This window comes from Arachis ipaensis, chromosome B10 (assembly GCF_059453495.1).
Source record: "Arachis ipaensis isolate K30076 ecotype BB chromosome B10, ASM5945349v1, whole genome shotgun sequence".
NCBI classification, from domain to species: Eukaryota; Viridiplantae; Streptophyta; class Magnoliopsida; order Fabales; family Fabaceae; genus Arachis; species Arachis ipaensis.
The window spans coordinates 62,858,104-62,871,535 of record NC_142435.1 but is presented as its reverse complement, the minus strand read 5'-3'; the positions used below and the strand labels follow the sequence as shown (position 1 = coordinate 62,871,535).

Below are 13,432 nucleotides of genomic sequence, written 5' to 3'. Positions count from 1 at the left end.
CCACCCTTTCCCAGTCTTTGTGGGTATGATGCTTTTGGCACATAAGGCTTCAAGACTGGTTTTAGTTGAAGTGGAGCAGGGATCTCTTCTTCATCCTTATTCCCATGCTTTTCTGCAACTTCTTCATGGTTGTCTTTGCTTGGGGTTCCTTCCTCCATAACCTTCCCACTTCTTAGTGTAATGACCTTGCATTCCCCTCTTGGGTTAGCCATGGTATCACTGGGAAATGTGTGTATGGGGAGTGAGATTTGCTTGGATAAAATCCCCACTTGTGCTTCCAACTTTGAGATCGCTGCGCCTTGATTTTTCAGATTTGACCTGTATTCCTCTTTATTAACGTCTATCCTTCTTTCAGTTTGGGCTTGTCTGTCCATGAGGGTGGAGACTGCTCCTGTAATCTGTGATGACAGCTGTGCTATTACAGCCTCCATCCTCTCAAAGTTGCTCTTGATTTCACATGGGTGCAAAGTTGAGGATGGTGCATCATGATTGAGGTTGTTATGTATGGGTTAGTTACTATGGTATGATGTGTTTTGTGAGTTATGGTAGGGTCTATGGTTCCCTGTTTGATGGTTGGAGTTGTGGTTGGAATGCTGATTTGATGAATAAGGTTTGTTGTGGTCCTGGTTGTGGTTTTGTTGATTCTCCCACCCAAAATTTAGGTGGTTCTTCCAACCTGGGTTGTATGTCTTAGAGTGTGGGTCATATGGTAGTTTGGATGAATTGTTCACATAATTTGCTTGTTCCCAGTCACCTTCAGATCCTGGTGTATTCCCTTCTTGTTGAGGAGTTTGGTCTTGAATGACTGAGGCTTGATTGCCTTCCATCCTCTTGGTTAAGGATGCTATTTGTGCTGCAATTGCCTTGTTCTGAGCTAACAAAGCATCGACAGAGTTGAGTTCTAACACTCCTTTCTTCTGAGTCCTTTCTGAAGCATAGAAATACTCATTTTCAGCTACAGTCTCAATGACATCTATGGCTTATTCAATGGTTTTCTTCTTGTTGAGTAAGCCTCCTAAAGAATGATCCACGGCCTTCTTTGCTTCATAGGACAGCCCCTCATAAAAGATATGTAGTTGTACCCACTCATTGAACATTTCTGGTGGGCATCTTCTTGTCAGATCTTTGAATCTCTCCCATGCCTCATAGAGTGTTTTTCCATCTTGTTGTCTAAAGGTTTGCACCTCAGCTCTCATCCTATTGATTCTTTGTGGAGGGTAAAATCTTGCAAGGGATCTGTTCACGACCTCCTTCCATGTAGTTAGCCTATCCTTGGGGAATGATTCCAACCACTTTGCTGCCTTATCTCTGAGTGAGAAAGGGAACAAAAGTAGTTTGTAGATGTCAGGGTGTACCCCATTGGACTTTACAGTATCACATATCCTCAAGAATGTGTTGAGATGTTGATTAGGGTCTTCTTGGGCACTTCCTCCATATGAGCAATTATTTTGAACAAGTGTGATGAGCTGAGGCTTCAGTTCAAAATTATTGGCATGAATTGTTAGCTTCAGGATGCTGCTGCCACAATTTCCTAGGTTTGGGTTGATGTAAGAGCCTAAGACTCTCCTTTCTTGCCCAGCATGATTGCCAGCCTCCTCTTCAACATGGTTATGTGCTTCTTCTTCCATGGTGGTTTCTAGATTTTCCTCCACTAGTTCCTCTCCAATTATGCCTTTGCCTCTTGCTTCCCTCCTTCGCCTAAGGAGGGTCCTCTCAATTTCACTATCGAAGGGAGATGAAGTCTCTCCTCTTCTACTTGTCATACAATTGGCAAATAACCAGCAGAGAACAAGTGTAGTAGGGAAAACCTTGTTGAGATTAGTGGTTAGCTTTGTTGATGCAATTAATCTAATAGTTAGAAGAGTAGGAATATGGATAACGAATAAAAATAATCAAAGAAGGAAGAAACAGAAATCAAAATAAAAATAAAAGGCGCTAAATAAAAGAAAATAAAATAACAAGGAATTTAAATTGCTTAATCTAGCTCTCCAATCAATTTAATCACTGTCAAATTTAAGCCAATCCCTGGCAACGGCGCCATAAAACTTGATGAGTCCAATTCAAACCCCATTCAAAAATTGGTGAATTAGTTCTTTTGGCAAGCGCACCAAAATTATCATCAAGTAATAACCCACAGTGAAGTGGGATCGTATCCACAGAGATTGGCAAATTGGAGCAGTTTTAATTAATTGATGAATTAGTCAAGAGGATCAATAAGATTGTGAAGTGCTGAATTGTAGATGACATAAATGTAAATGACTAGAATATAAAGAAAAACAATAAAGTGCAGAAATAGAAATGGCAGGATGTAAATGGGAATGGGGAATTGCTGAATGTAAAATTAAGCTATAAAGAAATGGATAGATAAGAATGGGGAAATTCATTGAGATTGGGAGATGTTGTCTCTTTGGATCAAATCTAGCTTATATCCTCTTCAATCATGCAACTCATTGACCTCTTGGCAATCATGATTGATAGAGTCCCAATCCCTTGGTGACTCAATCTCTCAGATCTTGATCAATAGCCAATTCCTTGGTCTAATTGCTCATGAAGAGAGATATGCTTGGTCCCTGATTATACCACACACCATTATAGGTCCAAGTAGAGGGAGGATTATATGTCACATATCCAAACACCAAAACCCAGATTCTACTCAAGTGTGAGAAGGGATTTCAAGCATGGTTTCATGTTTCCTTTCCCAAGGTTCCCATGAAACCCAATTTGCATTCAATCTCTTTTCCAAGATAATTGAACACTAAGCATTAAGAACGAAATTCCTTCTAGCAAATCAAAGAGAAGATGAAGAGAAGAAGAATCTATTATCAATCCATCAAGTACAACAGAGCTCCCTCTCTCAATGAAAGGGAAGTTAGCTACTCATAGCTCAAAAAGTACTCAAAAGTGAAGTGTAAAAGTGGATCTAAAACTAACTGCTTAACCCCCTTTCAGTACTCCTTGGGGGGTATTTATACTACTCCTAGTAAAATAAAAGAATTACAAAAGTGAAAAAGGAAAATTACATTTTGGAGGGAAAAGAAGCTCAATAAGTGTGACATTCCCAGCTGGCGTGTGATTGGCGCTCTAGTGGCGTGTCACGTACTCTTCAATTTTAGCTTGGCGTGCCACGCCCAGCCCTTCAACTGGCACGCTCGTCTATCTAACAACCTTGGCGTGCCACACCTTCGAGCTCAAGTGGCACGCCCTACCCTTTTTTCCTTTCTCTCTTCCTCTGGAAATTTGAACTAGCGTGGCACGCCCAGGGTTTGGCGTGCCACACCCTTGCTCTATGCTTGGCTAAGCTTCTCCAGAAAGTTGCACTAGCGTAGCACGCCTCTTTGTGAGTGAGTGGTTCCTCTGTTTGTCGTGCCACGCCACGAACTCAAGTGGCACACCCCAATACTTCTCTGCTCTCTGAATGCCACACTTAGGGTTCAAGTGGCACGCCTAAGTGAAGAATAGTGATTGGAGTGCCACGCCTTCGACACCAAGTGGCACACCCCATGTAATTGCCCTCCTTCATCCTCTCTGAAAACTTATACTAGCGTGCCACTCCTAAAGACTGGCGTGCCACGCCCATGATCTTGCCTTGGTTCCAGTAGTTGGCGTGCCACGCCTCAGCCTTTAAGTGGCACGCCATAGTGACATGCTTGGATTTGCGTGCCACGCCTTTGATACCAAGTGGCATGCCTAAGTGAGGTTGAGAGGTTGGCGTGCCACGCCTTCGACTTCAAGTGGCACGCCCAGTCTTCAATTGCCTTCAGCCTCTTCTCTGGATTATTGTACCAGCGTGCCACGCAATGCTGTTCAAGTGGCACGCCCATGAATTTGTGAACTCTTCAAGCTTGGCGTGCCACGCCTGTGTTCTTAAGTGGCACGCCCAAGTGATTTCTTGGAGCTGGCGTGCCACGCCTTCGATACCAAGTGGCACGCCATAGTGGAGGTTCTTCTTGGAATGGTGAGTTGGTGTGCCATGCCTGACGTTAGGATTTTTGCTAGTAAAAAATTTTGTAAAAATACTTGCGTTGTAGATATAGTTTCTAAACCAACAGAAATCCCTTCGTACAAACGTTTTGGTTGTCACAAGTAACAAACCCCTAAATAAATTGATAACCGAGTATTTAAACCTCGGGTCGTTTTCTCAAGGAACTGCAGGGAAGTATGTTCTTTTTATTGGTTATGAAGATTGTAAATTGGGGTTTTGAAGGTAGGGAGCAAGTAATTTAAATTGCAATTAAAATAAGTAAAAGACTGTAAAATAAATAAATGACTGTAAAACACACTTTTGGCAAGGTATGAGATATTGGAAGTCCTATCCTAGTTATCCTTATCAGTGATGATGAAGATTGAATCTTAATTCCACTTAGTTAACCTCTGCTAGAGCAAGGGAAGGTCAAGTGACTAATTAGTTAGATCCTCAAATCCTAGTTAATCCCTAAGGAAAGATTGGGATTATTGAAGTTCAATTCAATTAGCAAAGATAACGATTATCAATCATGTTGAGTTTGATAACTCCTGAGTTACTGATTTCTTAACCAAGACCAAAAGGAGAAAAATAAATCTACTGGAATAAAAATGCCTTCAGATTGGAAGCAACAGTAATATAAATAAAAGAAACAATTGTAAACTGAAATACCTCAAATAACATTAATTCAAAAGAGTAATCTGTAACATAGAAGAATTCATAAATTAAATTGAAAAGGTAAATAAAGAGGAATGTTGAACCTGATAGAAAGAGATAATCCTAAAAGCGAATAAAATCCTAAATCTAAATCCTAAAAGAGAGAGGGGAGAACCTCTCCCTCAAAACTACATCTAAATCATGAATAGTAACTAATTTGGAGACTCTCTTGAATGGATGCATTCCCCCACTTCATAACCTCTGATCTGTGCCTTCTGGACTTGGATTTGGGCAAAAAAGGGCTTCAAAAATCGTTGGGAGCATTTTCTGTAATTTCTGGTGCGTGGCCTCTGTCACGCAGCCGCGTGAGTCACGCGGTCGCATCAGTCATGCATCCGCGTCATATGCGTTTCGCTCAAAGTGCGCGATCGCGTCAATCACGCGGTCGCGTTGCTGTTAATTCGCGCTGGCATGCGGCCGCGTCGTCCATGCGATCGCGTCGTTGCCAGTTTCTTCAAAAACTCCGTTTTATGCTTTCCTTCCAATTTTGTTTGTTTCCTTTCCATCCTTTAAGTCATTCCTGCCTTAGAAGATCTGAAATTACTCAACACACGAATCACGGAATCGAATGGAAATAAAGGATAATCAAAATAATTATTTTTAAGCATAGGAAACATGTTTTTCACATACATCACATAATAAGGAAGGGAAAGTAAAACCATGCAATTAATATGAATAAGTGGGTGAAGGATTGAATAAATCACTCAATTTGAGCACAAAATATATCGTAAAATATGGGTTTATCAATGCCCCTTTGCTCAAGTGGCACGCCCATAGTAGTTGCTGGATTAGGCGTGCCACGCCCAACCTGGCGTGCCACGCCCCTTTTGTGTCCTCCATTGTTGCTCTCTGGAACTTTGTACTAGCGTGCCACGCCCAGTTCCTGGCGTGCCATGCCCACATGCATGCTTGGACTTTCCCTCTGGAATTTAGTACTGGCATGCCACGCCAGTGCATTTTTGTGGCGTTTGCTCCAAGTGGCATGCCAGTTTCACACGCCCAGCTTTTTGTTTGTCTTCTACCCATTTTTGATGCCTTTTTCACCTGAAATTCAGCACAACTCATCTCGAAGTAGTGTACCATAATATTCATCAAATAATGCATGAATTGTACTGATCAAATGAGATTTATGCTCTTTTATGGTCTTCTTTATGCAAGAAAGAAGGGTAGATGATGCAAGTCATCATCTACCGGTTGCTATGCACAAGAACTTAATTGTTTCTAGTGTAGTGTTGAAAATGTTTGGATGCACTTTACTAGGGGGCTTTATCATTTAGATGTTAGTACTGTTCAAATGCCTTTGCGCTGCAAAATCTGTGTTTGCCTCTTGGAATATTCTTCAAAGGCACTTGGTTTATACTTATTTCATTGTTCTCCACTTCTCCCCAATAGATGTGTTTGATTACTTTTATGATATGTCTATGGCGACAAAGCAGAATTGTATTATTGGCTTATTCTTCCTTTTTTTTAAAATAAATTTTTCATTGACCAATCCAATTAGCCTATTATAAATTCTAGGTTCGGTTGGTTAAGCGTAGCCATATCTTCCTCTTCAATTACCACATTTATTATTATGTAGTCATATTTTTTTCCTATCGGCACGCTTTAAAAGTGTAGCCATATCTTCTCCTATCGGCACGCTTTAAAAGCGTAGCCATATCTTCACCTATCGGCACTTTTTTGAAGGGTAGCCAAAGCCAAACTAATGAGCACGCTTTAAAAGTGTGGCGATATATCCACTTTTTGGCACGCTTTTAAAGCATAGCTATAAGTTAACACCTATTGGCACGCTTTTAAGTGTGGCAAGAGATATAAGCGTGGCAAAAAAGAAAGCGTGCCGATAGATCCACAAAAGCGTGGCGATAGAGCAACTGGCACGCTTACAGATGTGACCCTTTCAAAAGCGTACCGATAGCTCAAAAAGCATCGCGAAAAACTATGGGCACGCTTTTTAGCACTTTTTGGCATGTTTTAAAAGCGTGGCAAAAAACTTATTTTCTTGTAGTGATATTAGTTTGTATTAGTGATTATTGCATATTTTCTTAATTGCTTATTATAGGTAAACTAATTTTATCAATGACTTCTGAATTGTTATTAAAAAAACAAGATCAATCAGTTGAGACTAGTAGTTTTGAAGCTTACTCTTTGTTAAACTTAAAGAATTTTCAGCATATTATGATCACATTTAGCGAATTTTCATTGTATTTAGTGGCATTTTAATTGATCAATTATATTGATAGCAGTTTTATTATGATCTTCACTTTTTCTTATTACTGTGCATATTTTTTAAAACAATCACCATTTTATCTAGGAACCTGATCATCATCATTAAAAGAAATTGACTCGCATTTATTTGCTAATTAAAACTTCATTTCTTACTTATTCTTTCTTAATAATTTTCAAAATAGAAAAGAGTCCTGCTAGGGAGCCAATTGTACAATGTGTACAAATGGACTATATGAGTTACAAAATGAACATCCTCCATAATATTCAGAATAACCATTCGAGTACTAGGGATAATAAACATCTTATGTTATAAAACCACTCATCCCAAAAACTTAAAGCTGATTTTGGGGTTCACCAAGAATCAAACTCTTGATTTTTCGGATCTAGAGCTCTAATACCATGTCATGATACCACTCATCCTAGAGGCTTACGCTGATGAAAAAAGGTAACACTAATGATTATATCTCTAATACTCCCTAAACCTCCATTGTACGCATTGTACAAATATTCCATTGGCTCCCCATACTTTCCAAATAGAAAATAATAAGCATTCGTGTTTGCACACTTTAATCAATATCATGGTCTAAAAGATTATTCACAAAACAAAATGGTTCGCGATTGGCATCAACTTTGGAGCTTTTATCCGTAGTATTATACACTTTTGTTTAAATTATTTGTAATCACTAATTTTTATAATGACCATTAAATATTTAACTAATAATCTCACATGAAAACCAATAGAAGAGTTTACAAGTTTAGAGTTCCACTTGCTTGTGGTATGCCGATTTTTGTTAAGGGGTGATGTCCAATACTTTAAGGACATGAGAGATAGATATCTTTTTTGCATTGCCATTTGATAAAGTATGATATTTATTTATGTAAACTCTACATCATATCTTACTAAATGTGCTCCTTAACATATAATAAAGTGTGTGATTTATTTGTGTAAATTATATTTTTTGTTTTGTCTATTGTTATAGTTATTTTTATTTAGAAAATTAATAATAAGTGAAACTTTAAAAAAAATATGATTGAATTTTTCTATGGTAAAAAATTGTCAAAAAATGTTTATAATATAATATACTTCACCATTAATAATTATAAAAAAATTTTGTTGAGTATTTTTTATGGTCAATAGATGTCAAAATAAATCACTACAAGAAACATCGTTAAAATTGACGGCCAAACTGACGGCTAAGTCGTCGATAATATTAAAATTTGACGGCGAAATGGATGGTGAAGGTGGTCGCTATTAAGCTTATCGATTTTTCAAAATTCTAATATAATCGACGGCTTGCCTGGCCGTCGATAAAAATTTAATAAAATCGACGGTTCTTTTGTCTATAATATAAGTTTGGAAATTTTACACCATTACTAAAATCGACAACGTTGTCGTCAATATTATTGTATAAAATCAACCCCATTTTTGTCGATATTTGATTCAATAAAATCGACAAATTTTTCATCTATAATATGATAAATAAAATTAACACCTTTTCCGTCGATATTTGGTTCATTAAAATTGACAATCATTCCGTCGATTTAATTATTTAGATATCGACAAACTCTTTGTCTATATTTTGTTTTTTTTTTTTTGTCTATTTACTTTTTAAAAAGCGACAGCTTTACCGTCGATTTTAATAGTCATATGTTTTAATTATTTTTTTATTTGAAAAATAGTAAACAATTAATGCAAATAAACTTTTAAATATAAAAATAAAATTTATACAGAATATTAGATAACAAGACAAATAAACTTTTAAATATAAAAATAACATTATACTAAATATGAGATAATGAGTTTACAAACTTATCAAAATAATAAATAATCCTCTAACATAAAGACTAAAGACAAGATAAATAACTAAACTTAGACTTATATTGGTTTAAATTGCAATCTACTAATAATACAAAATATTCTAACTAAAGTAATTAAATAGCCTACTCATACTCGTCTAAATAATCATCTGAGTCATCAAGATCATCAAAATCATCCACCTTTTGAGAACTCTGTGGTTGTCCTGGTTGCTGCAAAATAGGTGGGAGTTTTCTACCTGGGGCTGGGGCTGGAGCTGTGCTTTTCTGAGAGCTTGGAAAATTAAAAGGAGGAGGTGGGGGAACACGTGATCCAGAACTACTAGGACCCATGGCCCTCACATACTCAGTCAAGCTGCTCAATTGATGACTAAACTGATCCATCTGTGAGTTACTGATGTTGAGGTCCTCACATAAGGATTCAACTGTCTGTTGCCACTCTCTTTTCTCCCTTTGGTAACGGTCTTCAAGCTCTCTATATTTAGCTACATGTTGTTCAACTTCCCTATTGAGTATTGCGATTTGTTCTCTAAGATCCAAAACATCAGTGCTGCTGGTCGTGGTTGGCCCATCAACTCGAGGTCACACCATAGTAGAATCTCTTACCTCACCCATGCCATAAACCCTACCTCTTCGCTTTCCACCCACTGTCTCAATCTGTATGCTTTCCTCAGACACAGGCGGTGGATCAGTTACACCAGACTCTATAGCAGCCTGCCATTCTTACTCAGCCTGAAACATACGCTCTTGAAATATATCCTACAATGAGGAAAAATAATTGATAAACTACTATAAGTATCAATAATACAAAAATTAAGGGGATATGTGAAAAAAATAAGTCCAACATTACAATGAAAGTAAGTTACCTTTGTCTTTTGGGAGTGTTTATCAACCCATTGAGTCCTATCCTCTTTGCGAGTATGAGTGTGCTCAAAAAACTCATCCATACGTGATGGTATTCCAAGTGAATGATTCTACACAGTGTAACCAAATTATCAACAAATATAGGTGTACAATTGATCATGTACTAAACTAAGACACATTTCAAGCATAGTTTGGACAAGGCTTGGAAATACCAATAGAAACAACATCCCCCTAATAATTGGAATAGACTTAAATGTAGCAAGTATTGGCGTATATGGCATATATATCAACAAGTGTTCAAAAAGAAATAAATGCTGGTGATTTGACATATAAGAATAAAAACGGGTGGCCGAGGCTTACAAAGTACAAAGAGAAAAGTTACATTTGAGAATAGGCTGACATTAAGATAGTAACATTTCTAAATTATTATGGGATGCAACAAGTGACATCTTAGAGGTGATATTAAACCAGTTAGAGAGATTAATAAGAACCATTCCCAGGCCTTAAGATTTTGGACCATCTGGCTACCAACATAGAAGCAAAGTTTCATCGACCATTTTCAACAATTATCATCTTAATCCTTGTTATCATGTTTGTCTTAATTAGTAGAGAAACCTTTGGCAAGTAGCCTCAAGAGACAGATACTCATGCAATTTGAAGCAGAGAGACATGGAGACATGGAGAAACAGCATAGCAGCATATATAGCTCAACGAATAGGTAAATTTTGATAGTATAAATTATGATGGCAACTGATAGTATAAAGTAAAAAAGAGGGTTCTATAAGCAACTTACCAAGCGTAACCTCGCTTCGGGAAAGGTGGTGCCTCCTGCAGTGTGAAGGGAGGTACCTCGAGTCGATTTCCTGGCAGCTGTATTTCTCGCCTGTAATTGTCTATAGGCATTAGTGTCCCGACGTCTCATCAATTCACCAAGAACTTCTGGTGGGATCCAATATGGGCGGGCACCTTTTTTGCGAATGGCATGGAGCATACCTCGCAAGCGCTTGGCAGCCCTGAACCTACAAGCTTGATAGATATCATCCTCTTCCGTGTCAAGAATGTCAAAGCATTTCTATTTTAAAAAAAGTATTTGAGATGTTATTATTTGACATTCAAATAAAGTGAGTCTATCTTACTAAAAATTTTTTAAAATGCTGTTGAAGAACGGAACTCTCGCGCAATCTAGAATTTTCGCAGATAAATTCCCGTTGTAAGTATAGCTTCTAGACCGACAAGAATTCCTTTCTTACAAAAACTTTGGTTGTCACAAGTAACAAAACCCAATAAAATTTATAACTGAAGTATTTAAACCTCGGGTCGTCTCTCAAGGAATTGCAGGGCAGTATGATTTATTATTGGTTATGGAAAATTGTATGTTTCTGGGTTTTTGTGATAAGGAAAAAGTAATTTAAATGACAAGAAAATTAAATTAATAATTATAAAAATCTCTTGGCAATGTGTAAGAAATTGAGGACCAATCCTAACTATCCTTATCAGGTGTGATGAGAATTGGATTTTGCTCCCACTTTAATTAACCCTTGCTAAACAAAGGAAAGTCAAGTGAACAAATTGATTTGATCCTCAGATCCCTGTCAACTCATATGGAAAGACTAGAGTTATTGGAGTACAAATTAATCAGCAAAGAATTCCAATTTCAATCAACAACTGAGTTTGATAACTCAAGTATTACTAATTACTTAACCAAGGCCAAAAGGAAAAAATATCTTCAATTAAATTAAAATCATTCATAACTAAATTAAAGCAAATTCAAATTTGAAATACCTCAAAATATATTAATTAAGAAAATCATAACATGAATGGTTCATAAGCCGAATTGAAAAGATAAATGACAATGACAATAATAGAATCAAATAAGGTAGAAAATAAATTAAAGGAATATTGAACCTATGATTGGAGAGAAATAATCCTAAAATTGAGAGAAATCCTAATCCTAAGAGAGAGGAGAGAACCTCTCTCTCTAAAACTACATCTAATCCTAAAGTGTGAGAGTTGTGTATGTTACTCCGTTGTTTGACCAATTACATTAACTATGAAAGTGGAAAAAAACATGGAAGTGGAACCCAACACCCAGGTGGCTTAAATTGAATCCCCGTGCAGTCCACCTTTCTTTTTTTTAACCAATTACATCAATTATGTTAGCTAATTTTTAGGTGCAATGACTTAGTTAAGAATGATGGTGAGGACTAAATAAATAATTATATATAAATCTCTCATACATGTTAACTAAGGCAGCCAGCAAGTGTATATATATATATATAAATTAGATGGTATAGTATATAATATGGCATTGAAATTCTTAACAACAACAAATTAACCAGCAGTAATTAATTAATGAGATTAGCATGTATCAACAACAAATTAGCCCTACATCACGTCTAAACTAAACATATTATGACATATAATTTAGTAATTAATTAATGAGATTCGCATGTGCAGTGAAAACATGCAGGTCCTTAAAAACTCAGCCATATAATTTTATTGAGTTAATTACTGTAATATAGTAATTAAAATTTACCTTCCACTCTGTCGACCATATTTTTCGAGAATCATCATCTGCCTCATCAAAACTCAGCCATGGCTTGTTGTAGTTTTCCTTAAAAACCTGAGAAATACGCTTCAAGCTAGGCTTAGGTAGGTGCCAACTACATCAAAAACCAAAAAAATGATAAAGACATATTACTTAGAAAAAATGAGACATGCTATTCATAAAATATAAATCAAATAACAAACCATTTGGCACCATTATATCTAAGCTTGGGAACACTTGTGCTAGAGTGACCAGTAGCAGCGGAAGTTCCTTGACCATGAGTATCTTGGGTACCATTAGATGTGGTTTGTCTTTTCCCACAAGATCCTGCTCGGCTAGGAACTACAATAGCTGGATCACTCTGCACACCATGTGAGGCAGTGTTGGAAGGTTCATTGGCACACCCGGAGTAGGCATGATGTGTATCTGAGGCTCCTGACAAGAGGGGGTAGTAGTAGTAATAGGTGGCAATCTCCCATTGGCCAGAGCTGTCCTGCCTGATGATGACCCAACAAGAGTGTATAGATCCGTGTGCAAGTTAAGGGGGGGTGACCGGTAGAAAGCTTAGGCCTCCCCTTCGGCCTCGGCTGCGATCTCCATCTCTACCAACCATATTTATTCCAGCTTTTCAAGTTTTTTGATGTGGGGGCTGCTTCTCAATACTATATTAAAAAGTAAAACAGAAAATTATAGAAAAGAATTAGATGCCATAAACAATTTATATGTAGAAAAGAAAAGGCTCAATCAGATGCAGAAAAGAAAAGAATAAAATAATGTGGACAATTTATATGAGGTACAAAAAGTATAAGTACCAATACAAGTTCTTCCACTTTCTCAAATCTTTTACAAGAAACACATAAATATTGAAACTAAAAAAAAAGAACAAAATACACTAATAAAGCACATAACATTTGGTTTTACAACTAGTTATTTCCCAAATGCATGACTACTAAATTGGAAACGAGAAAGAAACAGCTAAATAGTGTAAAGGACTGGCTCCCTTAATAAAATAAACTGATGTCTTAATCATCTGATATCAGCATTAGCATGGTATTGAAAAAGGGCATCAGAGGGAACCTAATTATTAACAAATAATTCAAGACAGAATCCATCCTTCAGAATCTAAAAGGTATAATAATTTCGCATAATGGTCTTATTAAGCTTAACATGATTTCAAAATTTCACACTAAACACTAAACAGAATATATAGTAGAATAAATAGGGACAGATCGGTCCTGTCACTCACTACTATAGTTACAGGTCTATTATTGATAGTTGTCGTTACTAACTGCTATAATAGA

The 13,432-nt window shown here is 36.9% G+C and overlaps 1 non-coding gene across 1 annotated transcript; it reads right to left on the bottom strand.

Annotated features, from left to right (window-relative positions):
• Positions 1 to 13,125: 13,125 nt before the first annotated feature.
• On the bottom strand, positions 13,126 to 13,208 carry LOC148580277 (small nucleolar RNA snoR53Y). The gene has a single exon (XR_015899275.1). It is a non-coding gene; the product is annotated as a small nucleolar RNA snoR53Y (small nucleolar RNA).
• Between the last annotated feature and the right edge of the window lie 224 nt (positions 13,209 to 13,432).